Here is a 14,970-nt window from a genome sequence, read left to right as displayed (position 1 = left end):
GGACTGTCACAAATCCGAGGCATGTTTGGGCTATACAGTGATCCCCTATCTCAGAAACAAAATTGTATAACATCAAAAAATAATAATAAAATGAACTTTCCAGATGGGGAAACTGAGTCCCAGAAAACTTGGTGACTCCCTCAAGTTCATGCAGCTAGAAAGCAGGTGGCTGAGGGATAACAACTCCACAGCCTGTCTTGAAACCTAGCCGTTCTTAGCTACTAGGAGCTGGGGGGGGGTTGCTAGACCAACCCCCCACCTCCAGTTCCTCTGAGCCAGCCACTGTGACCCTGCTGTAGGCCTGTGCCATCCTGTGTGTATGCACACAGGCAGGTGCAGGCATAAGGGAGGGGGACAAAGGGTATGGCTCCCATGTACAACTCCATCACGTGGCTGCTGTATCAGAGACCTTGCCTTGGGCCCCCTGCCCCACCCCCTTGAGTTGATAAGGAGTCCAGTTGGGGCGAGAGGAGGGGGCAGAGATAAGGCAGGGCACTGGGTAGGGGCAGGACAGCAGGACAGGCCTCTGCACTCAGGCAACCCCTGGGTGGAGAGAATAGGAGGAGTACAGAAAAGGGGGCCCGTTCTGTCTCTGACAACCCCCCCCAAAGCTAGAACTGAGCACTTGGGGCTGGACAGGAGTTGGGGGTGGTGAGCGGGGAGACTTAGCCCAGGGAGCCGTCAAGAAAGTAGGTCAAGTTTTTCTTGGCTTGTGGAGAAATTCCTGTTATAAATTTATAATGGCATAGCCAGCCCTAAGGGGTGGAGGTGGGGGAGGAGAAGAAGTGGGTGGGGATGCCCAGGGCCGGGCACTGGGGCCTACTGCTCTTAGCTAGGCTAGAACAGAGGGGCAACAGCAAGGAGCATTCTGGGGGGCTGGACAATAGAGACTGACTGCTCTGTCTCCCACTGCTCTCTGTGTCCAGTACGGCTTCATTGAGTCAGTCTGACTGCCTGAATCTTTCTCTTTCTCTCTCTCTCTTTGGGTCTGGGTGTCTCCCTCCCCGCACCCCCCTCCCCACCGTGCCTCAGTGCTTGGCACACCCTGGCTGCGGTGCTGCCCCCGCCTGTCTCCTGCCCGCCTGGCACGCTGCCATCACTTGTTTACAGAAGCTGGAAAAATCCACTCGCCAGCCCGAGGCCCAAGCGCCCCCAGGGAAGGGAGGAGGCAGACCCAGGAGTGGGCAAGCAGAGAGAGGGGCAGCCCTGGGGAACGGGCCTTGGGGGCAGGCAAAGAATGCCGGGGTGCGGGGTGTGTAGGAATGGGTATTAGCAGCTGTGGGCAGGGCCTGGCAGGGAACCCCAGCAGGAGTGAGTGTGGCATGGGAAGTTCCTGCCTCCGGCCATAGCTCTGGAGGTGCCCTTCCCCCAGTATCCCACCACTACCAGTTGCTACAAGGCAGACCTGGGGTAGTGCCAATCTAAGCCACCCTGTTTATTTCCCCTCTCTCCTCCCTGGCCCAGCCTTAACTCCAAATGTGTCTGGGCACTGCCAAGGGCTTGCACGTGCCCACAGAGGGAGGGGAGAGTCCTTCTCTGCCCCACCTCTGTGCTGGGCTGAATGTGTCCCAGTGCCATGTGATGTAGCCCAGGTTATGGTTATCTCCTGGCACTGGAAGAGGGGCAAGGTGCTACCTTCACTACTTAAGGCATTTGTTTGGCGCCTAGCAAGACTCTGGAACCCCTGGGGACACCTAAAAACCTCTCCAAGGACATATGGGGCTCTGTGTAGCGGCCATGCATGCAACCATGTGAGTCCACGCTAGGCTAGCTAGCTACGGGTAGGAAAAGGTTCGTGGAGAAGGGTGTTGTTATGCCAAGGGTAACCATTCTGAAGAGCAGCCTCTCGCCCCTCTTTCTGGAGTCCAGTTCAACTCATTTCTAGTACCTTTTTTTGCAGGGGGATGTGGAGAGCTCAGAGCCAGAGAGACAGAGTGGGTAGAACAATGGGATGCAGACACTCAGATGGACAACGGGACAGCAGGACCCATCTGTCTGTTGGCCTGGCAACCCACTCTTTCTTAGTTGGATAAGAGCTGTTGGGTGGCAGCACGGGAAAGATGCCCATAGGGTGGGGGGGGGGGGAAGCATTTCATTAAGCTTAAGTGATTCTGCAATGAGGGGATGGGGACAAGGAGCCAATGCGGCATCCATGGGCACTGTGCCAGGTTCCCACTGCTGCCTGTTCTACTCCGTAGATCCCTGGGATACCCCCAAAGGACTCCCGAAGCCAGCAGGGCCTCTCCCCTAGCCGGCTAGCAGGCACACCTCTCAGCATCTGTACCTGGCTTTGGCCCCACCTTTCTGGGGCCCCTGAACTTTGTCCTTAAGGCTTTGAAGAAAGCCCAGCCATCCTTCACACACACACACACACACACACACATATGGTAGGGCGCTTGCTGTAAAGAGGGGAGAAAAGGGAGGAAGAGACGGGGTGGGGTGGGGTGGGAATAGGAAAAATGGGCAAAAGGGGAAAAAAAATACAAAGGGAAGAACAAAGAGGAGGCAGGGAGGATGCGGGTAGAGCCAGGGATGTTAAGGAAGTAGGGGGCAAGAAAGAAGGGAGGAATGAGAAGGCAGGCAGGAGAGGAAGGGGTGAGATAGGAAGAACAAATAAAGGGAGGAGAGGTCGATGAAAGAGAGAGACAAAGGGAGAAAGGGAAATAACAAAGAAAGATGGGTGGGGGATGCTTCTGCCCGGCCTAAGTCCCACCCCATGGAGGATGGGGGATGGGGGGAGCCGAAATGGTTTCCACGGTGACAGCTGGTTCTTGGTGGCCTGGCATGTGGGCTATTAATAGTGCTGTGGGTAGGTTCACACCCCCTCTCCCCTTCCCCTCTGCTTGCTACTAAAGAACCCCCCTCCCCAACTTCCAATCATCCCGCATAGATGTCCCGATCCCATACTATGGAATCATCAAGGGTAATGTGGAGAGGCCAGGGCAGCCACAGGAGCCCTAAACATACACGGGCATGCACAGGCACATAGCCATCTGTGTGCAGACGTGCCCGGTGCCAACGTGGGTTCCCACAAGTAGCCACCAACCTAAGAGTGGGGAGGGGGTATCTATGGTCATTGAGGACCTGTGGTAGCAACACACACCCTATGTTTTGAGACAGATGCCTCCCAGGGGCTGGGACCTCTCCCTCCTTCACAGACCCCTACCCTGTTCTGTTCTCAGGTAAGGACTAGGCAGAATTGCCCCACCCAATTCTCGGCTATCCCGGTGCCAGGAGAGACTGAAGGCGGGAAGGCAGGGACTATTTGGCAGGTGTCAAAGAAGTACACACAGACTTAGGCACAGCTTTATAGATGGGGATGGGGGTGGGGACCCAGAGAGGCAGAGTCTCTGGGTGGGATCTTGCTTGGGATTCTAGAACTCCAGAGCAAGAACCAAGAAGTCAGGTTTCCTAGCTACTGGAGGCCTTAACACCAGGGAATGGGAGATTAGATGGGGGATGTGCATGACGGGGAGACTGGTTGCTTAAACAAAGGATCCTCCCTGTCCCCCCTCCACCGCCGCCACCACCACAAGGAATATAACAGGAAATTCCCCCCTGCAGGTCAAAGACAGAAAGACATAAACAGTAGCCTGTCTTGGGCCAGATGCCCAGTATTAACATCAAAGAGGGTGCTCCCAACCCACACCCCTAGAGCCTTTCTCACCTGCTTCTTCTCCCTTCCCCTAGTCCAGGCTAGTTCCATAAAGTATCAAAGGTGCTAGGTCTAGGGTCACCTCCCTGGTTATGCCCAGCCTCCACATTTGAAGGGATGGATGGGCGAGTACCCAGCCTCCACCAGATTTCATACCCTTTTCCCCAATTCCCCTCAGAGAAAGCAGCAGGAGATCCAAGTCTCCAAGAAAGCAGAGTTAGGAGCACCCCCCCCCCCAAAAAAAACTGGGCATAGTATATTCTCCCCACTCCACCCCCAGCCGAAAGGGTAATTGGAGCTGGAAGCTGGGGCAGCTGAACGCTGGAGGCATGAATGTCACGGGGCCAAGGCGCTTGCAGCAGATGGCATCAGGGGCACAGGGCTTGGGGGTACTCCTGCACTCTACTCTTCTAAAGCAGAAGAAATTGTCTGCCAGCCACAGAAAGTGTCGCTTCAGAAGGGAAGGAATGGTGTGTGTATGTGGAGGGGAGAAAGACAGGATGTTCTTCTAGGCACCCCAGGGAGGCAAAAGCTAGCCCCCACCCAGTCAGAACTGGCAGAGGCAGTGGGAGGGGGGCAGAGAGCATGATAGGAAACCCAGAGGGGGAGAGAGGGAAAGAGAAGGAAGGAAGGAAGGAAGGAAGGAAGGAAGGAAGGAGAGAATAGAAGGGGGAGAGATTGTGTGTGTGTGTGTGTGTGTGAGAGAGAGAGAGAGAGAGAGAGAGAGAGAGGGAGGAAAGGGAGGGAGGGAGGGAGGGAGGGAGGGAGGGAGGGAGGGAGAACAGCAGACGCAGCTGAGTCTCAGGCACACACATGGACACGTGCAGACTCACACATTCACCCCGCATGCGCAGAGCTGCAGGGCTCCAGTACCCGTTCCAGGAGATATTCAGAGCCCTACCCTGCCCACACATGCACAAAACACTCTCACATGGATGCATGCACAACACACCCACTCACTGATGTGTATGAAAATTCGGATAGTCACCAAAGCTCGTCCCCTCCTCCTCCCCATGCCTGGTAAAAGAGAAAATGAAACACGAAGCCAGGGCTTTGGAGCCAGGAGCTCATCTCATCCTCACAAGAGGAAGGGGAGGGGGAGGAAGACGAGAAGGTGGGCGGCTGCTTGGCTCAAACCACCACTCCTCGATACTGCTGAGTGGGTGTGGCTGTGCCCCTAGCACTAACCTAACTGTAAACCCTAACTCCCTGCTCTCCAGGTCGAATGCCCACCTCCAAAGCAAAGAGACAGGACAGTATTTCCGGGTGCAATACTATCCATTTTGTCTCCCCATCTACCTGTGAACTTCTGACCTCTCTGACAAACAGGAAGGAGGTCCCTATGGGTACCCCCAGCTCTTTGCCCTTCAGGCAAAAGGACACGTGTCCAGCTACACGAGAGCCACAGATGTCTCCGTGAGAGATGGAACTGTCTCTGGTTCCTGGTGGCACGTGCGTGCATTCTCTGCTTGGGGAGGAGAAAGAAATCCACAGGAACAGCTTACCCCGCAGATTGTGCATGCTAACAGCTTGCCTTATTTGTCTTGCCTTTTCTTCCTGTGGTGCTAGGGATCAAACTTAGGACCTCATGCATGCTAGGCAAGAGCTCTGCTAGCAAGCTACAGCTCTATGTCCAATATTATGCTATTATGTTCTTGACCCTTACCCTAAGCAGGTACTACATGATAAAAAGCCAGGCCCCAAGTTATACAACTGGTGAGTGGCAGAAACCCAGCCCCCAACTCCCAGCCAGTATTCTGTCCACACACCACACCTGCCTCCCCTTAAGAGGCTCCAAAGTTCCCCTAAGCGCCTCGGCAGCCATGAGACCTGGAATTGAGATCGTCTCTCACACCAAGGGCTCCGAGTCAATCTACTAACAGACACCGCTCCGCTCCTTCATTGTCCTTACTTCACCTTGAAGAGCAGGGGCTGAATAAATGGGGCTTGTGGGAAAGAGGATCCTGATCCTTAGACCCACAGCCAAGTAAGGGACACGGGGACAGATCCGGGATCTCCAGGTGCTATGTTCTGGTCCATTGCCTCTCTGCCACCACCTTTTACTAGTGGACACTGTGTATAGAGGAAGCTGACATCTGTGAGCCACGACTAGGTCCTGGTAGGTAGCTAGGGTGATGGGACCCCCCAAGGAGGAAGAAGAGAGCTGCCCTCCTCCCCAAGTTTCTAGGGTGACAGAGCCCCCCACCCCCTGCCTTTGTTCATGTATGTGTTCTCTCTTTCTCTCTGTGTCTCTCATTGCCAACACTGAGGTTTGTCCCAAGAGAGATGTGGTGACACCCAGCATTCACGCATGTGCCCTTAGCCGAGGAGGTGTGTCCCAGGCTGAGATGCCAAGGGCTCCTTTTAAGTTAAAAGGTGAGGGGTCAGAGGAGGCGGGGCAGGAAGGCCTGCTGTGAGTCTTGTTAGAAAAAAACAACCTGTGAGCAAGAGAGGTGAGATGGCTGGACCCTCCCTGCTCCCTCACTTCTGTCCCCATCCCTGCAGTGGTCAGGAGATGTACATCTCTACCCAACTTCTACCAGAAACCCAGGGTCTCCAGGCATGAACTAAGTGCTTTATGGGGAAGTCTCACTTTGTATCCAAAGCTGGCTTAGAACTCCTAGTCTTTCTTCCCCAGCCTTTCCAGCCAGTGGCTTTGTGCCATTCACTACACCTGGTTAGGAAAGGGGCACTTTTAAAGCAGTATATATGTGTCTATCTGTTTGAGACAATACCTTACGGAGCTAAGGCCTTCAACTCTCTATGTAGGTAAGAGTGGCCTTGATCCTCCTGCCTCAGCTTCCCAAGCATCTAATATCTATAAATGTCAAAAGCTAAATGAGGTAGATATTATCATCTCTAGTTTATAGACAAGGCAAGAAGGAAATTAAAGTCTTCTCAAGGTTACACAATTAGCAAGCAGCATTTAGGGTTCAAACCTAGGCAGCTGAACTCCCAAGCAAACAACAAAATCCCGCTTTTAACCAATGACAACATAAATCCTGCAATGTCCTGCTAGAATAAAGATACCTTGTCCTTTCATCTGGCTATGTAGCCCCCGTGACAAACCTCAGTTCATCTTTCAGTTGAAGTCCTGAGTACTCTATGACAGAATCATTACGAATATATTCTTATGCAAGCAGGCCAAGGCTAGAGGGAGCATGGCCAGGCATGTTAGTAACCCCCCCTCCCATGCATACCCCCACCCCAGGCTGTGGGCCTCTTGTGCCAGTAGCCTCTGTTCAACTTTCCTCCCTAAAAGAGCCACTCTTTCTGTTCTCATGTGTGGGCTATGTGTGGGCTACAGTTCCCCCCCCCGCCCCAAATTGGCACAGTCTAAACAGCTGTACCCTCAGAACCAAGCATGAAGTTGGGCAAAGAAGACACAGCTGTTGGCACATCTCTAAGGTGGGTCTCAGTGACCAGGGATGTGAAGAAAGGCCATGAGTTCTAATTCAGACCCAGCTGGGTCCTGCCAGCTCCTGCCACTGCACTAGGTGTGTTGGTGGTGGTGGGGGCATGGTTTTCCCACCTGGATCCAGTTAGGGGAGGAGCCTCCTAACTGGCTCCTTAAAGAGCTGTAGCTTGAACCTAAGGCGCGCCCACCGAATTGACTAAGGTTCCCTGGATGGGCCTGCCAGCTTGAGGGTCAACACAAGCAGCAGTCAGTCCTATTCCCCTTCCCTCCCCATTCCCAGCCCTTAAAATTTGCTGGCCAGCCACAGCTGCAGCGCTGAGGAAGCGCAGGATGTCCTGAGCAGCCAGCTGAGCACCCCCCCATACTGACCCCAGAGGAAGGCTGGGGGGGGGGGATGTTGTGCAGAGGGCCTGAATTTGAGTATTAACAACTGGAAAAGTATGTAGAATGTTGCTGCCAGCTCTAAGAAAAGAGGCTGTGGCAGAAACAGAGAGGAGCGCAGGGGGAGAGAGAGAAAAAAACGTTACAAAGTGGCAGGGACACAAGGAGAGCCAGACACCCCAAGACAGCAACTGAGAGAGACAGAGTTAAGAGAGAAATTCCAAGTCAAAAATACACCTCACTCACTCAGCCACTTGCCAGCTTACGCCTCCTAAGGAAAGCTTCCAGGTTTGGACAGGAGGGCCAGAGGTGAGAAAAGGGGTGGATTCGCAGTGGGAGGCAAACATTCAGCTGGGGACAACTTAGGGTCCCCAGGAAAGGCCCAGCCAAATAACCCCATGCAGAGGCAGTCAGGTCCACACTGGCTTACAGGCTAGGGATGAGAGGGCCAGAGAGCCACTCCCAACTCTTCTCCAGACGCCCCTCCCCCAGCAACCAGGACAAACCCAGCTGCTGGAAGTCACTGGACCCTGCTGCAGGGCTGTGACTCGGCCCTCTGGAACCCCCTTGCACCCACTTTGCTCTTGTTTCTCTGTCTCTCTAAAGAGGAGGGGGAAGCCCATTGCTACACAGTGCCTGAGCCTAAAAGATAGCAAGAAGCCAAAGGGAAAAAGTCTGTGATTATGTGCATTTAAGTGCATTCCTGCCCCAGCTACAATGTATCGAGCTACAGGGTTATCTGGACACTGCCAGGTGGGACTTGTGACTGCAGCCGGAGCCCTTGGCACGGCCTCTGCACCTGTGAGACTAGGTGTAAAGACGTGCACCTGTGCCTGGAGTTCCCACAGTCAATCAATTAACAAGTGTTTACAGAGCTCATAGTGTGCTCGGCTCTGGGTGGGATCCAGGGCTCTTCTAGAGATTCTCCCATGTCTTAAGGAGCTTGCCATCTAGTAACGGGGTGGTATAGCAAGTGACAGTAATGAGACTCTATTATCAGGACTGCATGCTTTGCGCCATTATGCAGAAGGGTCTTTTAATACAGATAAATTTGATTTTCTCGGTAGCAGAGATTTTATTGTCTATAGAACCTCACTCAGCTCCCCAGCCAAATCCAGGAAAATACTTGTTGCTAAGTTCTGTACACATGTATTGATGTGTAGCTTCGGTTGTTTGTTTGTTTGCTTGAGTGACAGTGATCGTCATGGCAAGCAATGACGGCTACATGACTGGACACATGTGAACATGTGTGTGTTTCTGAATGACAGGGTCTTTTATGATTGTGCGACTGTGTCCAATTGCTGTGTGTGTGCATGTGTGCATGCATGCATTCGATAGTGACTTTCTCGGTGTGGGTGACAATGACTCCTTCTTACCCCTGTGTGACAGCATCTCCCTGTGATCCTATGCGTGGGTATGTGCATAGGCCGTCTCTCCGCCCTGCTCTTGGTCTCCCGTGGGTGTGTCCCACCCTTTGAGCTCCACTCTGCAGTGGAGGCCTGCCTCTTCCCTTGTCCCCATGTGGGTGTGTCCAGCAGCTCCTGTCCTTGAATCTGCCTGGATGTCCCCGAGTGAGCATGTAGCTGTCTGTGTAGGCATATCTGTTGTCTGCATGTCACCTTTGCCTCCCCCTTCATCTTGGACAATGGCCCCCTTCATCCCCTCCCCCTCCTGGGTCCAGAGCCAGCATTCAGGGGCAGGCCTCCCGTCTCCCTGGCTTTCCTTCTGTGTGCTCCCCCCTCCAGTCCCTAAAATGGGTGGCTCTCTTCATTGCCTCTGACATCTTCCCAGGCCTTCTTTTCACACTGGACAAGGGAGGGCCCAAGATAGAAAAGGGGCACCAGAGACACGTTGCAAGGGAGGGAAACGGGGAGCATGCACGCGCGCGCGCGCGGACACACACACACACACACACACACACACACACACACACACAGAACACGGGTCCATTTCTTCCTCTCTTCCCCAACCACAGGCCAACAATTCTCCTAATCATCTAGGGACCATCAAGTACACCCCCACTACTACAAGCTCACACTCCCCCCACCCCACCCCACCCGCCGCGTTTTTGCAATTAGGAGTGTTGCAACCAGAAAGCCATGCTCAACTGGAGAGGTGGGGAGGGGAGGGGGGCTTCTCTCTCCTCCAGCCCATGCAAGCCCCTCCACCCTGCCGCACCCACATTGCCCTTCCTAGCTAGAGACAGCTTTGCAAAGGCCATTCGGTCTCTTTGGCTGGGGGGGTGGGGGGACACGACAAGCTTCTGGCACACCGTAAACAAACCGCGGCGGGGCGGGCGGGGGAGCCTCGGCAGGCAGCGGGGCCCAACCCGGGAATGCGCAGCAGACCGGCCGGACAGAGGCCGGGGCGGGCCCTCGAAGGGGAGGCCCAGACGCCATCTCCCTGGGCGAACCCCGGGGCCCACCGACCACTTAACAGCACCTTCTTTCCCCAGGGCGTAAGTGGCTAGCTCTCGGGCTGTGACAGGGTCACCCGGGCGCCGGAAAAGACTGAGGTCGGCGGCGGGAACCCCCTGGGCGCCCCCAGCCCGCCTCCAAGCTGGCCAGAGACCCGCGGCTTTGCATAATCAATCGCGATGCATTTGCATATTAATGCCCCCTTGCTCCCTCCTCCTTACCTCGGCTTGGCGCGCTGGTCCGAGCTGAGCAACGACGCGGGGGTCTCAGCGCCCCGTGCCGGGGGCGTCCATGGGGGGCCGGTGGGGCCCGGGCCGCCCGCCTCCAGCGCCGGGGTGTGAGTGCGAGTGAGCGCGGGGGGGCGGGGGGCGAGTGTGGCGGCCCCGCGGCTCCTCCGGCAGAGGCGGCGGCCGCTCTGGCTCCTCCCTCCCCCGCCCCGCTCCGGCTGGGGCTCCAGCTCCGCGCGCCCGGCCGGCTCGCGGCTGCTCCCTGCAGGCCGCCTCGCAGTCGCCGGTCCCCGCCCCTCGCCCCCCGCCGCTCCCCAGCTCCTGGCCGGCCGCCCCGCAGCCCCTCTACCGCCTTGGCCCCTACCAGGCTCAGACTCGCCCACCTCACCCCCGCCCCCCCTACGGCTCCATCCAGGAGCGACGGTCGGTGACACGTTTTGAGAAAGATGTCATTTTCAAATAAAATAGCTTTCATTTGCGAGGAGAATTGGGGGAGGGGGGTTCTGGTTTGCACCCTGGGGTAGGGGGAGAAGGACCGAGGAGATCACTGCACCTTATAAATCCGGGAGGAAGTCCAGATACCAAACGCTAAGGGTAGTTTCAGAGTTCGGGTCCCTTCTTTGCGAACAACTCCCTGTGTGACCTTGAACACATTACAGCATCCAGGGTAAGAGCACAAAATCCAAAGGTTGGACAGGTTACTTCTGAAATCCTCCTAACTTCAACCATCCTATTTCTAGCCGTTTTGGAGGCTCGTTCCACATTGTGCCTCCTCTCTCGTTTCTAACATTAATGCTGAATCCACTGTCTCCTCTTGCAAACGTCTCTGTTCTCCATGGAAGCTCTTTCTAGTCACTGCCCACCAGCCATTCCCCAACAATATACTCCTATACTAAGCTTGGGGAATGGGGGTGGACAAGACTCGCTACAGCCCCTTATCTCCCAGCTTCTCAGAGGTGATATTTCCTCTCCTGTGTATACCATCAAAATCCAAATGGTTCAAGGGCCAATCTAAGCAACAGAGTGGCTGCAAATAGGTGGACTCCTTTTCTCAAAGGAGAGGTCTCCATGCCAGTTCCGGACCCTTGCGCGCGCACGCGCGCGCACGTGCGCCAACCACACACACAAAACACACAACACACACACACACACACACATACACACACACACCTGCATTCGTGGACATAAAACCCTGCCAGTGACGCCAGAGCCCCTTTCATCTTGGGATCTACTACCGCCAGGCAGAGGTCTAATTACCCTAGCACCCCCCTCTGGCCCCGCCGGTTCCCCCGCTATCATTAGCCCAGTTTTACCAGCGGGGGCCATAGCCTTCCCACGGCTCCCAGGGCGGAGCCCTGCCTCCACAGCCTGCTCTTGGGGAGGAGCCAGAGAGTGTGTCTGGGGAGCTGCTCTTCTAACCGTTCAGTTCATACTGGATAGAATCGTTTGCTGAGTGGGTTGCTGACCAACAGTCTCTCCAAGTTGGGCTGCCCTTGCACATCTTAGTTCCAGCCACCTACATCCTGAGCCAATGGACTCACTTCTCTTACAAGGGGTTTTAAGGGTTTACAAGGGATGAGGAGAAGGGAGAATGCCTCTCGTGGGGCTCCCGATAGGGAAGGGACAGGAAGCTGGATGAGGGAGGAACGAAGTGGAAGCCTACGGTTACTGGGGATGGCAAGGGGGACTGAAGGACACACACAATGGTTGAAAGAAGCCTGCACTGTACAGCGGCAGCTGCAGTGGGGAAATTGAGGCTCCAGTGTGCAGAGTCAGCAAACAGTAAATGAACCAGCTCAGTCCCGGCTCCCAGCGGACATGCAACAGCTGTAGTGTAGAGAAGGCTGCAGTGTGCTCTCAGTGCACTGAGGCACCAGGGTGGCTGGCTGCCAATCGAAGCCACCTCTACAATAACCAAATCTGGTTGAAACCCTGGGGAACAAGGCCGTGTACAGACTCAGGGTCCATGCTCACATGGAAGTAGGCTCTTGGGATTGGGGTACCAGAGGAGCTGAGGGATAATCCCAGGGAATGAGAAATACAATTATATTCTGCCTCACTGAGGCAGGACTCAGAGGCTGGGGACTCAGATTTCAGCAATAATCTAGACCAGGACAAGGACTGAGAAAACCCAGGGCACCAAGGTGGTACTCGTCTCTGATACTCTCGTCTCTCTTCACAGTCTGGAGGGTTGTTTTGTTTGTTTCATTTTACTTGTTGCTTTGTTTGTTTGCTGTCTGTCTTCTGTCTGTTTTTTTTTTTTTTTTTTTTTTTTTTGGTTTTCCGAGACAAGGTTTCTCTGTATAGCCCTGGCTGTCCTGGAACTCATTTTGTAGACCAGGCTGGCCTCGAACTCAGAAATCCGCCTGCCTCTGCCTCCCCACTGCTGGGATTAAAGGCGTAAAGGCATGCGCCACCACGCCCAGCTTGTCTGTTTTTAAAACAGGGTTTTGTTTCTAATTTACTATGGATCCCTAACTGTCAGTATAGAACTCGTAATCCTCCTGCCTCTGCCTCTGAGTGCTGAGTTCTGGCATTTAAAGTCATGCTCCACCAGACTTAGTCCATTCAGTCATTCTCCACATCTGTGCTGAGGTAAGGCTCTAAAGACTAAGGGCTCTTCCTTAAATTCCAGGACAGGTCTAGCGAAGCGAATGAAGCACTTACAAGGCCACCTTCAACCAGTCCCTGCCGGGGACAGAGCGGGGCACACTGAACGTTTAAAAGACAAAGGTTCACCATCTCCATCCCTTCTCCCCCCCCCCCCCCCGTTCCCAATATGGGCTGATAACAGACCCGGACAAGGGCAAAGGGAAGGGCATGCTGCCTGCAGAGCTGCCATCTCGCCAGATGCTAGGATCCAGTTCAGATCTGGGCGTATAGCCCCTGACCTGGTGTTGCGGCATCCCTCTTAGCACCTGCTCCTCCTGCCCACTTGTTTCCTGAAGGTTCTAGTGCTTCTCAAATTCAGTTTATCTCCCTTGCCATGTACTCTCCCCACACACACCCTTACACACACCACACACACACACACACACACACACACACACCCTGCCCATCCGTATGTTCCCTCCTATCCCCTTATCTCTGATTCAAGATGCTCCTTCACCTTTCGCAAAAGCCTGAAGGCCATCTTGATCGAGATCATTACAGACCCTCCAAGGGGCTCTCTCTGCCAGCCCCCTCCCCTCCAGCTTAGATTTTGGTTGCCAAGGAGGCAGCAGGAACAGCCTGTTCTCTAGGCTCCAGTGGGAGCAGACATGCCCAAGCCCCTCCCTCTCTCCTCTCCCTCCCTTCCTCCAAAGGCTGTTGCTAGGAAGCACCCCAAGATTCTTGAGAGTTCCACCCCCCCCCCCACCCTGTGAACCAGGAGATATCTTTTCTGCAGAGCCTCCTTCAAAAGCTTGGCAGCCCAAACCCACTCAGCATCCTTCACCTCTTCTGGGAAGCTTGGAGCTCCTTAGCAATTTGATGAACGAGGGAGCAGGCCCGCCTGCCAGCCAGCCCTGCAGCTAGCTAGCCCAGGCCTCAGTGATCTCATGCAGAGCTTGCTGAGTGACATCAGGAAGGAATGAGGTCTCCATCAGATCTTGGGGCTGCAGACAAAGCCCATCTATTGGAAATTGAAAGAAAAGAAAGGCCAAGTACCACCAGCCAAGAGAACCGAAACCCAAATATTTCTTTCTTTCCTGAATGCTCTCTCAATTAAGAAACACTGGAAGTGACTGGAGAGATGGTTCATGGTCAGAAGCAAGCGTTATTGCTGAGGACCTGGGTTTGGTTTCTAGACACCCTATGGTGTTTTAGAACTATCTATAACTCCAGGGGGAATCTAACACCATCTTCTGAACCTCCATAGGCCCCAGATACACATGTGGTACACATACATACATGCAGATAAGATGCTCATAACACACAAAATAAGCTTAGACAAATAAAACAGATAGTGGAAATGGGTCAGTGAGATGGATCAGTGGTTAACGGGGCTTGCTGCTAAACCTAAGGACCTGAGTTCAATCCCTGAGATTCACATGGTAGAAGGAGAGAACTCATTCCTGCAGGTTGTCCTCTTATTTCTCTACGTATGTGTATGAACTTGGATCCACATGAATGCAATTGAAAGGGACAAAAGGAGACAGACATTTAATGCCAGCACACAAGAGGCAGAGGCAGACAGATCTCAGAGGTCAAGGCCAACCAGGTTTACATAGCAAATTCCAGGTCAACCAGGGATACACAGAGAGATCCTGTCTTAAAATAAATGATGAAAGAATGGCTCCATAGACAGAGAGTTCAAAAAAAAAAAAAAAAAAAAGGAATGAAGAAAAAAGGAAAAAGGGGCAATATGGAGAGACTGGGGGGTAAGTGTCTGGAAGACACAAGAATTTAGGAAATGGAGGCAGAGGCAGGCAGATTTCTGAGTTTGAGGCCAGCCTGGTCTACAAAGTGAGTTCCAGGACAGCCATGGCTACACAGAGAAACCCTGTCTCAAAAAGCCAAAAAAAAAAAAAAAAAAGAATCTAGGAAATGAGTGTTTACCCTCATGAGACTAAAGAGACCACTAATGTCTCCTTATCAGTCACCTTTGCTCCATCAGGTGGATCATTAAAGAGGAAGCCAGGGGAAGGACCAGGCCTAGTAAGCCTTGATATTGGCAACTAAAGGAAGATATGAAAAAATAAGCTGCCGGGCGGTGGTGGGTTTGTTTTTGTTTTTTTTTTTTGTTTGTTTGTTTTTTTGTTTTTTTTTTTCAAGACAGGGCTTCTCTGTGTTCCTGGCTGTCCTGGAACTCACTCTGTAGAACAGGCTGGCCTCAAATTCAGAAATCTTCCTGCCTCTGCCACCCAAGTGCTAGGATTAAAGGCATGCGCC

The 14,970-nt window shown here is 53.7% G+C and overlaps 1 protein-coding gene across 3 annotated transcripts in view; it reads right to left on the bottom strand.

Moving 5' to 3' along the window:
- Positions 1–11,323, bottom strand: part of Thra (thyroid hormone receptor alpha) — a 28,231-nt gene extending 16,908 nt beyond the window's left edge. For 2 of the 3 annotated variants that reach the window (NM_001313983.1, NM_178060.4), the window contains exon 1: positions 10,093–10,314. The gene's annotated coding sequence lies outside the window, so the exon portion shown is untranslated. Of the gene's footprint in view, positions 1–10,092; positions 10,742–11,268 lie in introns of those variants that run through there. The other variant, XM_030245916.1, reaches the window with a different exon arrangement.
- Between the last annotated feature and the right edge of the window lie 3,647 nt (positions 11,324–14,970).

Source organism: Mus musculus, chromosome 11 (genome assembly GCF_000001635.26).
Source record: "Mus musculus strain C57BL/6J chromosome 11, GRCm38.p6 C57BL/6J".
In the NCBI taxonomy this organism is placed as follows: Eukaryota; Metazoa; Chordata; class Mammalia; order Rodentia; family Muridae; genus Mus; species Mus musculus.
The sequence above is the reverse complement of the archived record's forward strand: the minus strand, read 5'-3'. Positions and strand labels throughout refer to the sequence as shown.